The sequence below is a fragment of the Hemiscyllium ocellatum genome, unplaced genomic scaffold (assembly GCF_020745735.1).
Source record: "Hemiscyllium ocellatum isolate sHemOce1 unplaced genomic scaffold, sHemOce1.pat.X.cur. scaffold_558_pat_ctg1, whole genome shotgun sequence".
Classification (NCBI taxonomy): Eukaryota; Metazoa; Chordata; class Chondrichthyes; order Orectolobiformes; family Hemiscylliidae; genus Hemiscyllium; species Hemiscyllium ocellatum.
Genome location: NW_026869115.1, coordinates 146,988 through 164,340, shown reverse-complemented (window position 1 = coordinate 164,340; position 17,353 = coordinate 146,988). Strand labels below are relative to the sequence as shown.

Genomic DNA, 17,353 nt, shown 5'->3' with positions numbered 1-17,353 from the left:
AATATCCCTCCTCTTTCAGATACTTTTTTAAATGTGTGATTGTAACCGCCTTCACCACTTCCTCTGACAGCACTTTATGTACACACACCACTCTGTGTGAAACATTTATCTTCACGTCCCTTCTAAATCATTCGTCCTCTCCCCTTCAACCTACGCTCTCCTGTTCTGGTCTCCTCTACCCTGGGAGCAGAACGTGGCTGTTCAGAATATCCATGCCCCTGATAATTTTATAAACCTCGATAATGTCACCCTTCAGCCTCTGACACTCCAGGGGGAAACACCTCAAACTAATTAGCCTCTCCCTAAAGCTCAAACCCCCAGTCCTGGGACATCCATGTAAGTCATTTCTGCAGAAAACCGAGTTGTATGCAGTATTCTTAAATTGGCCTCCCCAACGTCCTGTACAGATACAACATACCACCACAACTCCTATACTCAATGCTCTGACTGATTCAGGCAAATTTGTAAAATGTGTTCTGTACCGCACTGTCTTCATTCGACTCCACTTTCAAGGAACAATGTACCTGCAGCCCTATGTCCATTTGTTACACAACACTCACCAGGCCCTTACCATTAAGTGTGTAATTTCTGCCCTGATTTGCCTTCCCAAAATGCGTAACCTCGTATTTATCTAAATTAAACTTCATCTGTCACTCCTTGCCACTTTGTTCCACCTATTTGTGGTCTTGTTGTACTCTGAGATAATCTACTACACCACCTTTCTGATGTCGTTTGTAAACTTACTAACTATGGCTCCAATATCCACATCTAAATCGTTACATAAATGATGAAATGCAGTGAAATCGGTACTGATTCTTACAGCACACTGCTGCTCACAAGCCTCCAGTCTGAAAAATACCCCTCTTCCTTCAAGCCAATTGTGACTAGCTTCTTCTGTATCCCATGTGACTGAAACTTATTAATCTGCCTACCAATCGGAATGTTGTGAACATCTTGCTGAGGTCCATATTGACAAGGTCTACCAAACTGCCTTCATCAATCTTCTTTGTCACCTCTTCATAAAACTCAATCAAATTAATGAGACATTAATGAGATCAGTCCTTGCCTTCCCAAACGTATGTAAATGCTATCCCACAGAATCCCCTCCAACAACTCACCCACCACTGACATCAGGCTCACCGGTCTATAGTTCCCCGGTTTTTTCGGTCTTTGTTTCCTTTTCTAGTCCCACCTTTCCACTGCTCAACAAATGTTAAATGGAACCAGGTCGGTGATATGTCCGATGATATCGGTCTCAGACTGGGTCAGGGTCAGTTTTAGGAACAAGTCTGGCTAGTTTCTTTAATCTGCTCAAATAGCACGTTTATGATCCAGAGCAATGCTACTCAAACTATGATGGAAAGAGTAATGGAAAAATGTTTGGATATTGCAAATAAAGAATCAATATTTCCCTTTCTAAAAACACTGACACACGCGCACACAAAATTAACAAAATCTCTGCAATTTCACGTTGAAAGAACTTTGTCCAGATATTATTGGAACTCATGACAAAAGGAAAAATTGAGAGATTGTCCAAAATGTGATTCTGCTTCTGAAGATATTGTACTCACACAGCTGCTAGCAATGGGATTTTATCCTGGGAGAGTTGGATTTGGCTGAATTCCCTTTGCGTTAGGCAGTCAGTAGGTTCCAGGTTAGCACAGTGGCTCAGTAGTTCGTACTGTTGCCTCACAGCATCAGGGACATGAGTTCAATTCCAGCCTCGGGTGACTATCTGCGTGGAGTTTGGATCTTCTCCCCGTGTCTGCGTGAGCTTCTGATGGGTGCTCCTGTTTCCTCCCACAGCCCAAAGCTGTATAATTCAAGTGGATTGGTCAAATAGTCCATAGTGTTCAGCGATTTCTACTTCAGCTGCACTAGTCAGTGGTTACTGTAAGGGCATGGGAAGGTTACTCTTTGGAGGGTTAGTATGGACGTGTTGGGCCGAAGGGCTTGTTTCCACACTGCATGGATTCTATAAAAATAAGAATGGTAATGATGACAGGAGAGTTTTGATTTAGTTCGTACACGTTACTGTGATGAGGAATAATGAAGGAGAGAGAGTGCAATAGGCCGTTTCTTCTCGGGCAAATGACATTTTCTCCCTCTCTGAGTTGAATCACACAATAATGTCATTCTCTCCCAAACTGGACCATGTGAGGTCTCCTTGTACATTGTCCAAATTATGTCTCCATCACATTCCCTGTTCCATGTCGGTGCATCATTGCTGCTGTCATACACAGAGCCATACCCTGAGCAGAAAATGGTCTCGGTCGATTTGAAGATAAGTTTATATGGCACTGCGTCATTAAAAAATAAAATGTTTAATGTATTCAGAATACATAGAACATAGAACATAGAACAGTACAGCACAGAACAGGCCCTTCAGCCCACCATGTTATGCCGACCACTGATCCTCATGTAAGCACCCTTAAATTTCTGTGACCATACGCATGTCCAGCAGTCTCTTAAATGTCCCCAGTGACCTTGCTTCCACAACTGCTGCTGGCAATGCATTCCATACTCTCACAACTCTCTGTGTAAAGAACCCACCTCTGACATCCCCTCTAGACTTTCCTCCAACCAGCTTAAAACTATGACCCCTCGTGTTAGCCATTTCTGCCCTGGGAAATAGTCTCTGGCTATCAACTCTATGTATGCCTCTCATCATCTTGAATATCTCAATTAGGTCCCCTCTCCTCCTCCTTTTCTCCAATGAAAGAAGTCCGAGCTCAGTCAACCTCTCTTTATAAGATAAGCCCTCCAGTCCAGTCAGCATCCTGGTAAACCTCCTCTGAACCCTCTCCAAAGCATCCACATCTTTCCTGTAATAGGGTGACCAGAACTGGACACAGTATTCCAAGTGCGTTCGAACTAAAGTTTTATAGAGCTGCAACAAGATCTCACGGCACTTAAACTCAATCCCCCTGTTAATGAAAGCCAAAACACCATTATGCTTTCTTAACAACCCTGTCCACTTGGGTAGCCATTTTAAGGGATCTATGTACCTGCACACCAAGATCCCTCTGTTCCTCCACACTGCCAAGAATCCTAACCTTAATCCAATAATCAGCTTTCAAGTTCGACCTTCCAAAATGCATCATCTCGCATTTATCCAGGTTGAACTCCATCTGCCACCTCTCAGCCATTCTCCGCATCCTGTCAATGTCCAGCTGTAGCCTACAACAGCCCTCTACACTGTCGACGACACCTCCAAAGTGTGTGTCATCTGCAAACTTGCTGAATCATTCTTCAATCCCCTCATCCAAGTCATTTAAAAAAATTACAAACAGTAGAGGCCCAAGGACAGAGCTCTGTGGAACACCACTCACCACTGGCTTCCAGGCAGAATATTTTTCTTCCACTACCCCTCACTGTCTTCGGTTGGCCAGCCAATTCTGAATTCAAACAGCTAACACAGATACCTGGGTTAAAATGAATGTTTTGTTTTAACAAATACAGAAATTGCTGGAAAAGCTCGGCAGGTCTGTCAGCATCCAGATGCCTTTTACATGATGTAGCTGTACCAGCTTCCACCACTTCCTCTGGCAGCTCATTTCATACGCACACCACCCTCTGTGTGAAAAGGTGCCCCTTAGGCCTCTTCAAAATCTTTCCCCTCTCACTTTCCACCAATGTCCTCTAGTTTTGGACGCAGCTATCCTGGGGAAAAACCTTGACTATAAACCCTATCCATGACCGTTCTGATTTTATAAACCTTTACTGCTACGAAATGTGACTCCAATCAACACGAATGGCTGTACTTTCAATAATCCCGGGCCGAAATGCTCAAATTCAACACCAACACCTGTTCTTTCTCCATCAAGTCACAATTCTAAAACCCAGTTTAATCGGTTTGTTCAGATATATTAGGAGACACTTCTGTGGGATTTACACCTAGACCTTTGTGCCCGGAGGTAGGGACACGAGCACCATTCAGCAACACCCATAAAGCTGCAACATTATTCTCCTGTGTGTTTGTTCATCAGCCTGTCCTGACATGCTGTGACATACCTCTGCAACAGGCAGGACATGAATTCACACCTTCTGGTCCAGAGCTAGGAACACTACCAAACAATTTCAGGAATTGGAATCAAACCCAGAGCCATGACTCAGAGACAGGGATACTACCCACTACACTACTATACCCAGATTTTGGGTCACATTTTAAGGGGCAGCATTCAGCTCGGTGTGGATTTATTATAATCAGGTTACCATTACTGAGCTACACAAAACATTTTGTTTTGTTAAACAAGTGCAAGATCGAAATTAACCATGAACATCTTTAATCGCTATTATCTGTAGTCTGCAATATTAGGGACAGAAATCCTGCAGACACACTCTGCCCAATGAAGGGCCTCAAATAGATATTTATTACTGAACACCAGACACGGAGAAAGACCATAATTTCTGGTCCCAAAACACCGATCAGTATAACCCCACTCTCACGTGTTTCTGTCCTCGGTCTAAAACCATGAAATGATACCAGGCCGCTGATTACTGTCCAGCCTCTCCTCCCCACTGACTGTGTCTGCAATCCGTCCCTCCTCCCTCTAACCACACAAGGCAAACCAAGCTCAGGGTCTTCGTGAAAATCAAGGCCGGAGTGTGCAGGCCTCCTGGAGAGGGGGGGGAATTTTAAAATTAAACGGGGAAGGTGAGGAGGTGGTAATATCACTCACTGGCCGAGGTGTGGCAGGTGGAATTTAGTTTGGATTAATGCGAGGTATTGGATTTGGTAAATCCAACAAGAGTAGGACTTATACAATTAAAGGTACGTCTTTTGGCAGTGTTGTAGAACAGAGACCTCGGCTATCAGGTATAATTCATTAAAAGTTGCATCTCATATAGATAACGTGATTAAGAAGGTGTTTAACACACTTGTCTGCAATGGTCAGACCTTTGAGTATCGGAATTGGGACGTCATGTTGTGGTTGTACGGGACATTGGTGAGATCTCTCCTGGAATACTGTGTCCAGTCTGGGCATCCTGCCCGCTCATTCCATAGGCACACCACCCTCTGGGTGAAACAGCTGCCCTCTTACCTTCCAACTATGTCCTCTAGTTTTGGTCTCCACTACCCCCTTATAAAATACCTTGACTATTCACTTTGATATCATTGACCTTGATATTATTTAGCTGGAGAGGGTTCAGAAGAGTTTAACCTGGATGTTGCTGGAAATGGAGGGATTGAGCTATAAGGAGAGGCTGAATAGGCTGGGACATTTTTCACTGGAGAGTATGAGGTGGAGGGGTAACTTTGCAGACGTTTATAAAATGATGAGGGGTACAGATAAGCTAAAGGGCTGATGTCTTTTCCCTAGAGTTGGGGATTCAAAACTGAGGGATATTTTAAGGTGCGAGGAAAAAAGATTTACAAAAGTCAGGAGAGGTAATTATTTTACACAGAAGCTGGCTTGTGTGTGGAATGAACTTGCAGAACAAGTGGTGAAAACAGGGACAGTAATAACGTTTAAAGGACATTTAGACCAGTACATGGATAAGACATCAGTTTGGACGGTGCTGTGAGCAGCTGCCCTCTCCCTCCCCCTCTCTGAATGAATCCCTGTTGGTTTTCTCCCTCTGCCAATGCCTTTGCAGTGGCGTGTGGAGGCCAGCAGAGGGTGGCATTGCATCACTTTCAGCCCCACAGAGACGCACAGATACACACACAGCAATTGTTAGGACACGGCATAGATCTCATCTGGTAACTTAAACTAAACATAAATAAATGTTCAGTTCGCGTTGTAAACTGTTAAAATATGAGTGACCGAGAAATCCCAAATTCCAAGTTTAAATAAAAACAGCAATGTATTTTTTAACACTGAAAGTGAACTGAAAGACCCTCTATCTGTTAACTGATTATTACCCGACTCCAGCTCTACAGCAATATACTGTTTCTGGGTCTGCCATCCTCTCATATCTCAAGTACTTCTAAGCTCTCAGTTCAGAGCAGCATTCACTCTCGCTTAAAGGTACAGTACATAATTTCAACTTCATCCCATTATACCCTGATGAATATAGATAAGGGGAACCTATCCGGATTTCTCTTGCTCTGTTGTTTGTTAATATTTCATCTACTCTGTCTCGTATGTGTCAGGATTTTTGTTGATCCATTGACGGTATGTCATTATTCGACTCTGTCCGTGGGATTATATCAGTATTTCACTTGCTCACACTCGTGTGTGTGTGTGTGGGGCAGGATTTCAGATGTTTCATGGGCACTGTGACACTGTGACAATCTTAATGTTTGTAAATGGTACCAAACCTGCAAGAATTGTAAAGTCTATGGAGGACAGTGTGGCACTCTAACAGGACAGTGACACGCTGGTAGACGGGAATCAACGCAGAGCAGTGTGAGGTGATGCACTTTGGAATGAAAGATAAAGAAAGACAGTTTAAAACAGGCTGTGCCGTTATAAAGGGGCTGCAGGAACAGAGAGCGCTGCGTGTATAAGAGCAGGAGCCTTGTTCGGGGGTCGGTGCTATAACAGATATACCGTGAGTGTGAGGGAGCAGAGAGAATACAGTGACCCTTATCCAGACAGAGCGGGGAAGGTTATTGATGCTTGTCCTGTATTGCTGGGCATTTCTTCAGACCGCAGATACTGCACTGAGCTGGGTGGGGAGCTCAGAACATGCTCAGTGGGTCTGGTGGTGTGGCTCCCTCTGGGAAGAGAATGGTCACCCTCTGTACTAGCCCATCCACCAGGACCTCTGTGCCCCTGTCGACAAATTGTGGTGTAATTGCCCCTTATCTGCCATGCTCGGGCTAAACTGTGCAAGGTAGCTCCAAGCTGAGAAAGCTCAACCATGTGCCCATTGGCCTTAAAGATGGCACCAGTGACAGGGGTCACAGAATATCCAGGGGCACCCGGGCGACTGTGAGTCCCTCCAGCCATGATGGGTGGGAGAATCGGGCTGGTATTGAATGACAGGGACACCATGGGGGAGGGGGGGGGTGCGGGGGGTATTCAATGAGCTGTGTTTGATAAGATAGCACCAGGAATCTAGCTTGGCCTCGGACAGATAATCTCTCTGTCACACTCCATGAAAATGACACTGAGGCAAATTATTGTTAGAATCAGCCCAGTGAGTCAGAGATTCTGTTGTAACTACTCCCATTTACAAAGCTGTAGAACAAATGCTCATCCAATCCTCTCCATCATTTCACCTCACACCAATCTCCCTTTTCCCATCTTTCTTGGGAAGACGGGCTCATGCTACAGGATGCTATCGAAGTGTCGACATTTCAGCATTCTGAAACCTGGGAACACATCCTTCCATGACGATGTCTCTCAGTCTCCCCCTCTCTGTTAATTCCCCAAACCCCTCCCACGTGGTGATATTTAAACTGATTCCCCCGCCATCTCTCTCTGGCAGTGATGTTCACACCCACAGCACCCCCTTGTCAGGGCACAATGGGGATATGGAGCTGGAAATGGGTGGGAGCTGTACGTCCTGTCACTTCCAGCATGGGCTGCAAGCTTCCCCTCACTGGGCAGGGATCTAACACAGTGTTACTGAGCAGTGCACTGGGGTGCTGCACACAGTCCTACATGCTGGGAGGGTAACTGCTCCTGGGTTAAAGATCAATGCACTGGGGTGGGGTACACAGTCCTACATGCTGGGAGGGTAACTGCTCCTGGGTTACAGATCAATGCACTGGGGTGGGGTACACAGTCCTACATGCTGGGAGGGTAACTGCTCCTGGGTTACAGATCAATGCACTGGGGTGGGGTACACAGCCCTATATGCTGGGAGGGTAACTGCTCCTGGGTTACAGATCAATGCACTGGGGTGGGGTACATAGTCCTACGTGCTGGGAGGGTAACTGCTCCTGGGTTACAGATCAATGCACTGGAGTGGGGTACATAGTCCTACACGCTGGGAGGGTAACTGCTCCTGGGTTACAGATCAATGCACTGGGGTGGGGTACATAGTCCTACACGCTGGGAGGGTAACTGCTCCTGGTTTACAGATTAATTCACGGGTGATCACTGCACAGGTCTCTGTGCTGGTCAGACTGTCTGGTTGAGGTTTATAGGTAATGCAATGTTGTAGTCTGTGCAGCTCCCCACGCTGGATGGATATTTCTTTCAGGTTTACAAATTAGTGCACTGCTGTGGTCTCCACAGCTCCCGGTGCTGGACAAATGTCTAGTCCAGGGTTATAGATCAATGCACTGCTGTGGTCTACACAGCTCCCCATATTCCTGTGTGGCAGCTTTGAAATGCCGAACGTTCCCTTCCATTTCCTGTGTTACAGGCATGAGAGATTAAAAGATCTGCTCCAATCGCTGAGTAACCGCCTCCAATGGCTGAATGGCCTCATTCTGTTCCTGTTTAAAACTCCTGCTGGGCTGAATAGCCTGCCTCAGTAACGGTGCAGTTGGGAATGGTGCTGAATATTTTGAAACCATCAGTGAACAGCCCACTTCTGACTTTATGATGGAGGGAAGGCCATTCATGCTGCAGCTGCTGCTAGCCGACAGTGCCTCTTGGATGGCCAGCTTCCATGTGCTCGGTCCTTTAGAAGTATGTCCTACTTCACAGGAGGGAGTGCCACATAACACAGTGAGCTGTACGCCTAAAATGATTTATCTCTCCATCCCGGAGACTCTCAGCCTCATTTGTGATGAAGGTCTGCTGCCCGAAACGGTGGTTTTCCTGCTCCTCGGATGCTGCATGACCTACTGTGCTTTTCCAGGAACACACTAATCTTGAGTATGTCAAATGTGAGGCTGAGACTGTCCCTCCCCAGGACTGTGTGCTGGCTGTTCCTACAGATACTGTAAGGGACAGATCCCTCTGGGACAAGGAGTTTGGTAAGTATGTTTCCCCCAGTCTGGCTGTGGTGTAATGAAGCCTGTCCCTGCTCAGTCAGCGGGGGACCCGTGGGGACACTCCTGGTGATGGCCATTGAAGTCCCACACACAGAGAATGCTCTGTGTCCTTGTCACCCTCAGTGCTTCCTCTGATTTGTTTCCAACATCGAGGGGAACTGAGTTATCACCGAGAGGAGGGGTGGGGGAGCAGGAGATAACCATCCTCAGGCGATTTCCTTGACCATGATCTGTTACCATGAGATTTCCTGGGTTCTGGAATCAATGTTGGGGAATCGCAGGGTAACTCCTTCCCTGAATATATCCCAGGGTATCCCCACCACTGGTGGGTCTGTCCTGCCGGTGAGACAGGATATACCCAGGGATGGTGATGGGGCTTCATGAAACGTTCTGGGCGGCATGGTGGCACAGTGGTTAGCACTGCTGCTTCACAGCACCAGAGAACCAAGTTCAATTCCAGCCTCAGGCGACTGTCTGTGTGGAGTTTGCACGTTCTCCCCGTGTCTGCGTGGGTTTCCTCCGGGTGCTCCAGTTTCCTCACACAGTCCAAAGATGTGCAGGTCAGGTGAATTGGTCATGCTAAATTGCCTGTAGTGTTAGGTGAAGGGGTAAATGTAGGGGAATGAGTCTGGGTGGTTGCTCTTCGGTGGGTCGGTATGGACTTGTTAGGCTGAAGAGCCTGTTTCCACACTGTAAGTAATCTAATCTAATCTAAATTACCCATCAGGCCCGATCCTGTGATTATGACGGTGTTGGATTGTTTCCTGACTGGGAATGTGGTGCAGGAAAACCACAGCAGGTCAGGCAGCATCCGAGGAGCAGGGGAATAAACCCTTCATCAGGAATGAGGCTTCTGGGCTGGGGAGCTGAGAGATAAATGGGAGGGGGCTGTGCAGGAGCTGGGGCTGGGGCTGGGGCGGGGGCGGGGGCGGGGGCTGGGGCTGGGGCTGGGGCTAAGGCTGGGTCTGGGGGGAAGGGAGCTGGGAATGTGATCGGGAGACGGAAGTGGGGGAGAGGTGATAGGTCAGAGAGGAGGGTGGGGTGGATGGGGGGGGAAGGTCATGGACAGGTCAAAGTGTTCCCCAAAACGTTCTGTCCCCGACATTCTATAACTGCCATTCCCCGGAACGTTCTGTCCCCGACATTCTATAACTGCCATTCCCCGGAACGTTCTGTCCCTGACATTCTATAACCGACATTCCCCGGAACGTTCTGTCCCTGACATTCTATAACTGACATTCCCCGGAACGTTCTGTCCCTGACATTCTATAACCGACATTCCCTGGAACGTTCTGTCCCTGACGTTGTTTGTTTGTGAACGGCCGGACGTCAGTGAATTGAACAAACGATAAGATCCCGAGGGAAGAGATCCCGTTCCAGGGAGAAGGAGACACTGTTCCGAAGGCCCCTCGGGCAGTTAAAGGGGAGAATATTTTTTTCCTGCGTTTACATTTCTCCACGACACAGGATCGACCACAATTTATACCAAAATACGGGAATCCCAAACTCCGTTTGTCTTCAGGAAACTGGGAGAGAATCCTTCAGGACAGAAATGTTTCCACCCTTCATATTAGGAACTGGGAAAGAGTGATCTGTGTCTGCTCTCGAGTGATCGAGTGTGTGGGAATGTTCTAGAAACCATCTGTCCTTATGGATGTGTCTGTGTGTGTTTGGGGAGAGAGGGTTTGTGGTTTATGTCACATTTTTGTCAGTAATTCAGACTTTCCCATTTGTTATTCCAGCTCCAATTATTTTAATAAATCCCTAAATACAGGGACACATTTGAAAATCTCACTGGGTCCCCGATCAAACGGGTCCCTTTGCCTCCAGGCTGATGGATAATGGGTTTGTTTTCCTTCCTCACAGTTAACGTAGTGACCATCTACGTCCTGCTTTATAAAGATTGTGGATTGTCTCCATGTGTCAGACGTTACCTGGGGGCCATGGCAGCGGCAGATCTCCTGGTCATTATCCTTGACCTGATCCTGAGACACATTCCTATTGTTTATTTGGAACAGTTTTATTTCCTGAGGGACTCCGTCCCCGTGTGTAATATCCACGCCGTCCTGCTTTATGCAGCCACTGACTGCTCTGTCTGGTTCACCGTCACTTTCACCTTTGATCGGTTTGTGGCCATTTGTTGCCAGAAGCTGAAAAGTAAATATTGCAGTGAGAAAACGGCGGCTGTGGTTCTGGGAGCAGTGACTGTGCTGAGCTGTTTAAAAGAACATTTCCTGGTATTTTATGCTCAGGGCTCGGTATCGGCTGGGGAACGCCCCCTGGTTTTGTGATGTAACAGGCGCTGTTCTATTCTCCAGTGTCTGGGTCACAATCGAGTTCCTCCACCACATTCTAACCCCGGGTGTCCCATTTCTCCTGATTCTGCTGCTCAATGTTCTCACCGTCAGACACATTTTAGTGACCAGCAGAGCCCGCAGGAGACTCCGCGCTCACACCAATGGGGACGCTCAGTCTGACACTGAAATGAGAAACCGAAAAAAATCCATCATTTTACTGTTTGTGATCTCGGCCAATTTCATCCTGTTATGGTCAACGTTAATGCTGTATTCTATATGGAAACGGATGGTGTATATTGGGTATGACTCTGTGCATCTCCATTTTTTGTGCAGGAATTGGGCTTCATGCTGCAGCTCCTCAGTTGCTGCACAAACACCGCGATTTATGCCGTGACCCAGACTAAGTTCAGGCAGCAGCTGAAGAATGTGCTGAAATATCCCTTCACCCAAATCCATCCATCCATCAAATTCCCTCATTAATCACACCATCCGGGATTTTCTCATTTCAGTTCAGTGTTTCAGCGATGGAGCAGCCTGTCGCTATGGTAACAGACGGAGGATAGCGATGGTTTTTCCCTCCTTATCACACAGGGGGGTTACAGGGAAACATTTCAATGTTTCTCACAACTCAGGGGCCAGTGAGAAAAGGCACCATCCCACTGACTGTATCCATCACTTCCATTTGTAACCAATAAAAATGCTGATGAAAGCGTGCCGAGCAGCAGAGGGACCGATGTTGTTGTGTGTCTTTGTGTTGGAGAAGCTGAGCTGGAGAGAGACAGACTCAGCCCCAAGTCCTGGTCCTCAGGGAAGGGGAGGGCACCGCGGCCTGAGCTCAGGAGCTGGGGTTAACTCCCTCTGTTCCCCCCACTGGGCCTGGCCTCCCCATTACCTCTCCCCTACTCTTTCTCCTCAATTCTCTCTCTCTCTCTCTCTTTTAGCACACACTCTCTTTCTCAACCCTCTCCCTCATCCCCCTCTCCCTCACACACACCGCCCCCAAACCCGGTTTCTCCACCTGACTCCACTTTCCCTCTCCCCCTCTCTCTCATGCCGTCGCTGTCTCCCTCCCACAATTCCATCTCTACCCCATTTTCCTCACCTCCCACATCTCACCCCCACGCCCCACATGCAGCCTCACCCCCAAATATCCCCAGTCTCTGGGTCAGAGGGAGAGGGAAAGACCAGGGAGACAGAGTATGTCAGAGAGAGTGAGGGAGGGAGGGACAGGAGGGAGAGAGATTCAGTCAGAGAGAAACGGAGGAAGGTGGGGAGAGAGAGAGAGACTGATTGAGGGGGGTCAAGAGTGAGAGATGGGGTAGGGAAAGTGAAGGACCGGGGGGAGAGAGAGGGGGCAAGGGAGAGATAGGTTGAGATAGGGAAGGACGAGGGATGGGACGAAGGGAGGGGAGGGAAGGTCAAGAGTGAGGGAGAGGCCGAAAGAGGGGATGGAAGAGGGAGGGAGCGCGAGAGACGGGGAGGAAAAGGGAGAGGGAGAAGGCGAGAGAGGGGAGGGAGGTAGGGAGGGAGAGAGAGAGGGAGAGGTTGAGAGAGGGGAGGATGAGACAGGGGAGTGAGGGAGGGGAGTGCAAGAGAGAGGAGCACGAGAGGGAGGGAGAGTGAGAGAGGGGAGGGAAGAGAGGGGGGATGGGGAGAGACTGGAGTGCGAGAGAGGAGGAGGGCGAGAGAGAGGAGGGCGAGAGAGGAAATGGCGAGACAGGGGGAGGGGGAGAGAGGGGAGTGCGAGTGAGGGGACAGGGAGGTGAAGGCGAGAGGGATGGAGAGGGCGAGAGAGGAGAGAGCGAGAGGGGAGAGGGCGAGAGAGGGGAGGGAGGGAGGGGTGGGCAAGAGGGAGGGAGAGGGCGAGAGGGAGGGAGATAGTGAGATAGGGGAGTGTGAGAGAGGGGGAGGGCGAGAGAGGGGAGTGCGAGCGAGGGTGAGGGTGAGAGAGGGGAGCGGGAGGGTAGGACGAGAGGGATGGAGAGTGCAAGAGAGGTGAGGGAGGGAGGGGAGGGAGAGAAGGGGGACAGAGAGACGGGACAACAGAGAGAAGGGGACAGAGAGACGGGACGACAGAGAGAAGGGGGACAGAGAGAAGGGGGACAGAGAGAATGGGACAGAGAGACGGGACGACAGAGAGAATGGGGACAGAGAGAAGGGGACAGAGAGAAGGGGGACAGAGAGACGGGACGACAGAGAGAAGGGGGACAGAGAGAAGGGGGACAGAGAGAAGGGGGACAGAGAGACGGGACGACAGAGAGAAGGGACGACAGAGAGAAGGGGGACAGAGAGACGGGACGACAGAGAGAAGGGACGACAGAGAGAAGGGACGACAGAGAGAAGGGCGACAGAGAGACGGGACGACAGAGAGAAGGGACGACAGAGAGAAGGGACGACAGAGAGAAGGGGGACAGAGAGAAGGGGACAGAGAGAAGGGGGACAGAGAGAAGGGGACAGAGAGAGGGGGGGACAGAGAGAAGGGGGACAGAGAGAGGGGGGACAGAGAGAGGGGGGACAGAGACGGGGGGGGACAGAGACGGGGGGGACAGAGACGGGGGGGACAGAGAGAGAGGGGCGACAGAGACGGGGGGACAGAGAGAGAGGGGACAGAGACGGGGGCACAGAGAGAGGGCGGACAGAGACGGGGGGACAGAGAGAGAGGGCGGACAGAGACGGGGGGGGACAGAGAGAGAGGGCGGACAGAGACGGGGGGGACAGAGAGAGAGGGGGACAGAGACGGGGGGGGACAGAGACGGGGACAGAGAGAGAGAGGGCGGACAGAGACGGGGGGGACAGAGAGAGAGGGCGGACAGAGACGGGGCGGACAGAGACGGGGGACAGAGAGAGAGGGCGGACAGAGACCGGGGGGACAGAGACGGGGGGGGACAGAGACGGGGGGGACAGAGAGAGAGGGGACAGAGAGAGAGGGGGACAGAGAGACGGGGGAACAGAGACGGGGGGGGACAGAGACGGGGGGGACAGAGAGAGAGGGCGGACAGAGACCGGGGGGACAGAGACGGGGGGGGGACAGAGACGGGGGGGACAGAGACGGGGGGGGACGGAGAGAGGGGGACAGAGAGAGAGGGGACAGAGAGACGGGGGACAGAGACGGGGGACAGAGAGAGAGGCGGACAGAGACGGGGGGACAGAGAGAGAGGGCGGACAGAGACGGGGGGGACAGAGAGAGAGGGCGGACAGAGACGGGGTGGACAGAGAGAGAGGGGGACAGAGACGGGGGGTACAGAGACGGGGGGACAGAGACGGGGGGGACAGAGAGAGAGGGCGGACAGAGACGGGGGGACACAGAGAGAGCGCGGACAGGGACGGGGGGGACAGAGAGAGAGGGGACAGAGAGAGGGGGGGGACAGAGACGGGGGGGACAGAGACGGGGGACAGAGACGGGGGTACAGAGAGAGAGGGCGGACAGAGACGGAGGGGACAGAGAGAGAGGGGGACAGAGAGAGAGGGCGGACAGGGACGGGGGGGACAGAGAGAGAGGGGGACAGAGACGGGGGGGGACAGAGACGGGGACAGAGACGGGGGTACAGAGACGGGGGACAGAGAGAGAGGGCTGACAGAGACGGGGGGGTCAGAGAGAGGGGGACAGAGACGGGGGGGACAGAGACGGGGGGGACAGAGACGGGGGGGGACAGAGAGAGAGGGCGGACAGAGACGGGGGACAGAGAGAGAGGGGACAGAGAGAGAGGGGACAGAGAGAGAGGGGGACAGAGACGGGTGGGACAGAGACGGGGGTGCAGAGACGGGGGGGACAGAGAGAGAGGGGACAGAGAGAGAGGGGGACAGAGACGGGGGGGACAGAGACGGGGGGGGACAGAGAGAGAGGGCGGACAGAGAGAGAGGGCGGACAGAGACGGGGGGGGACAGAGACGGGGGGAGACAGAGACGGGGGGGACAGAGGGAGAGGGCGGACAGAGAGAGAGGGCGGACAGAGACGGGGGGGACAGAGACGGGGGGGACAGAGACGGGGGACAGAGAGAGAGGGGGGACAGAGACGGGGGGGGACAGAGAGAGAGGGCGGACAGAGACGGGGGGTACAGAGAGAGAGAGGGCGGACAGAGGCGGGGGACAGAGAGAGAGGGACAGAGACGGGGGGGACAGAGGCGGGGGGGACAGAGAGAGAGGGCGGACAGAGAGAGAGGGCGGACAGAGACGGGGGTGCAGAGACGGGGGGGACAGAGACGGGGTACAGAGAGAGAGGGGGACAGAGACGGGGGGACAGAGACGGGGGGACAGAGACGGGGGGACAGAGAGAGAGGGGGACAGAGAGAGAGGGGGACAGAGACGGGGGGACAGAGAGAGAGGGCGACAGAGACGGGGGACAGAGAGAGAGGGGGACAGAGACGGGGGGGACAGAGACGGGGGGGGACAGAGACGGGGGACAGAGAGAGAGAGGGCGGACAGAGACGGGGGGGACAGAGAGAGAGGGGGACAGAGAGAGAGGGGACAGAGACGGGGGGGGCACAGAGAGAGAGGGCGGACAGAGACGGGGGGACAGAGAGAGAGGGGGGACAGAGACGGGGGGGGGACAGAGACGGGGGGACAGAGACGGGGGGACAGAGAGAGAGAGGGCGGACAGAGACGGGGGGGGACAGAGAGAGAGGGGGACAGAGAGAGAGGGGGACAGAGACGGGGGGGGACAGAGACGGGGGGACAGAGACGGGGGGACAGAGAGAGAGGGGGACAGAGACGGGGGGACAGAGACGGGGGGGACAGAGACGGGGGGGGACAGAGACGGCGGGGACAGAGAGAGAGGGCGGACAGAGACGGGGGACAGAGAGAGAGGGGGACAAGACGGGGGGACAGAGACGGGGGGACAGAGAGAGAGGGCGGACAGAGACGGGGGGACAGAGAGAGAGGGGACAGAGACGGGGGACAGAGACGGGGGCAGAGAGAGAGGGCGGACAGAGACGGGGGGGGACAGAGAGAGAGGGGGACAGAGACGGGGGGGGGGACAGAGAGAGAGGGGGACAGAGACGGGGGAACAGAGCGAGGGGACAGAGACGGGGGAGACAGAGATAGAGGGGGACAGAGACGGGGGGGGACAGTGACGGGGGGACAGAGACGGGGGGGGACAAAGACGGCGGGGACAGAGAGAGAGGGCGGACAGAGACGGGGGGGACAGAGAGAGAGGGGACAGAGACGGGGGGGGGACAGAGAGAGAGGGGGACAGAGAGAGAGGGCCGACAGAGCCGGGGGGGACAGAGAGAGAGGGGACAGAGAGAGAGGGCGGACAGAGACGGGGGGGGACAGAGAGAGAGGGCGGACAGAGACGGGGTGGACAGAGATAGAGGGGGACAGAGACGGGGGGACAGAGACGGGGGGAACAGAGACGGGGGGACAGAGAGAAGGGGCGGACAGAGACGGGGGGACAGAGAGAGAGGGGGACAGAGAGAGAGGGCAGAGACGGGGGACAGAGAGAGAGGGGGACAGAGACGGGGGGGACAGAGACGGGGTGGACAGAGACGGGGGGGACAGAGAGAGAGGGCGGACAGAGACGGGGGGCACAGAGAGAGAGGGCGGACAGAGACGTGGGGGACAGAGAGAGAGGGGGACAGAGACGGGGGGGACAGAGAGAGGGGGGACAGAGAGAGAGGGGGACAGAGACGGGGGGGGACAGAGACGGGGGGACAGAGACGGGGGGGACAGAGACAGGGGGGACAGAGAGACGGGGGGGACAGAGAGAGAGGGCGTACAGAGAGAGGGCGGACAGAGACGGGGGGACAGAGAGAGAGGGGGACAGAGACGGGGGGGACAGAGACGGGGGGGACAGAGAGAGAGGTCGGACAGAGACGGGGGGACAGAGAGAGAGGGTGGACAGAGAGAGAGGGGGACAGAGAGACGGGGGGGACAGAGACGGGGGGGACAGAGAGAGAGGGGGACAGAGACGGGGGCGACAGAGACGGCGGGGACAGAGACGGGGGGACAGAGAGAGAGGGGGCGACAGAGACGGGGCGGACAGAGAGAGAGGGCGGACAGAGAGAGAGGGTGGAAAATGAGGGGGACAGAGAGAGGGGGGACAGAGAGGGAGACGGAGAGAGGGGTACAGAGAGAGGGGGGAAAGGGGGGGAACAGAGGGGTGGGGACAGAGAGAGGGGCAGAGAGAGGGTGGACAGAGAGAAGGGGACAGAGAGAGGGGACAGAGAGAAGGGATGTGGGTGTACGGGGATCAACAGAGAGACGTGGGGACAGA

The 17,353-nt window shown here is 52.8% G+C and overlaps 1 long non-coding RNA gene across 1 annotated transcript in view; it reads right to left on the bottom strand.

The window, feature by feature from the left end:
- Window positions 1-273: 273 nt before the first annotated feature.
- Window positions 274-17,353, bottom strand: part of LOC132813938 (uncharacterized) — a 28,624-nt gene continuing 11,544 nt past the window's right edge. Inside the window, exons 2-4 of the long non-coding RNA XR_009644225.1 lie at window positions 10,780-10,995; window positions 3,333-3,425; window positions 274-2,300 (exon numbers count right to left, since the gene is read on the bottom strand). This is a non-coding gene — a long non-coding RNA (uncharacterized LOC132813938). The remainder of the gene's footprint in view (window positions 2,301-3,332; window positions 3,426-10,779; window positions 10,996-17,353) is intronic.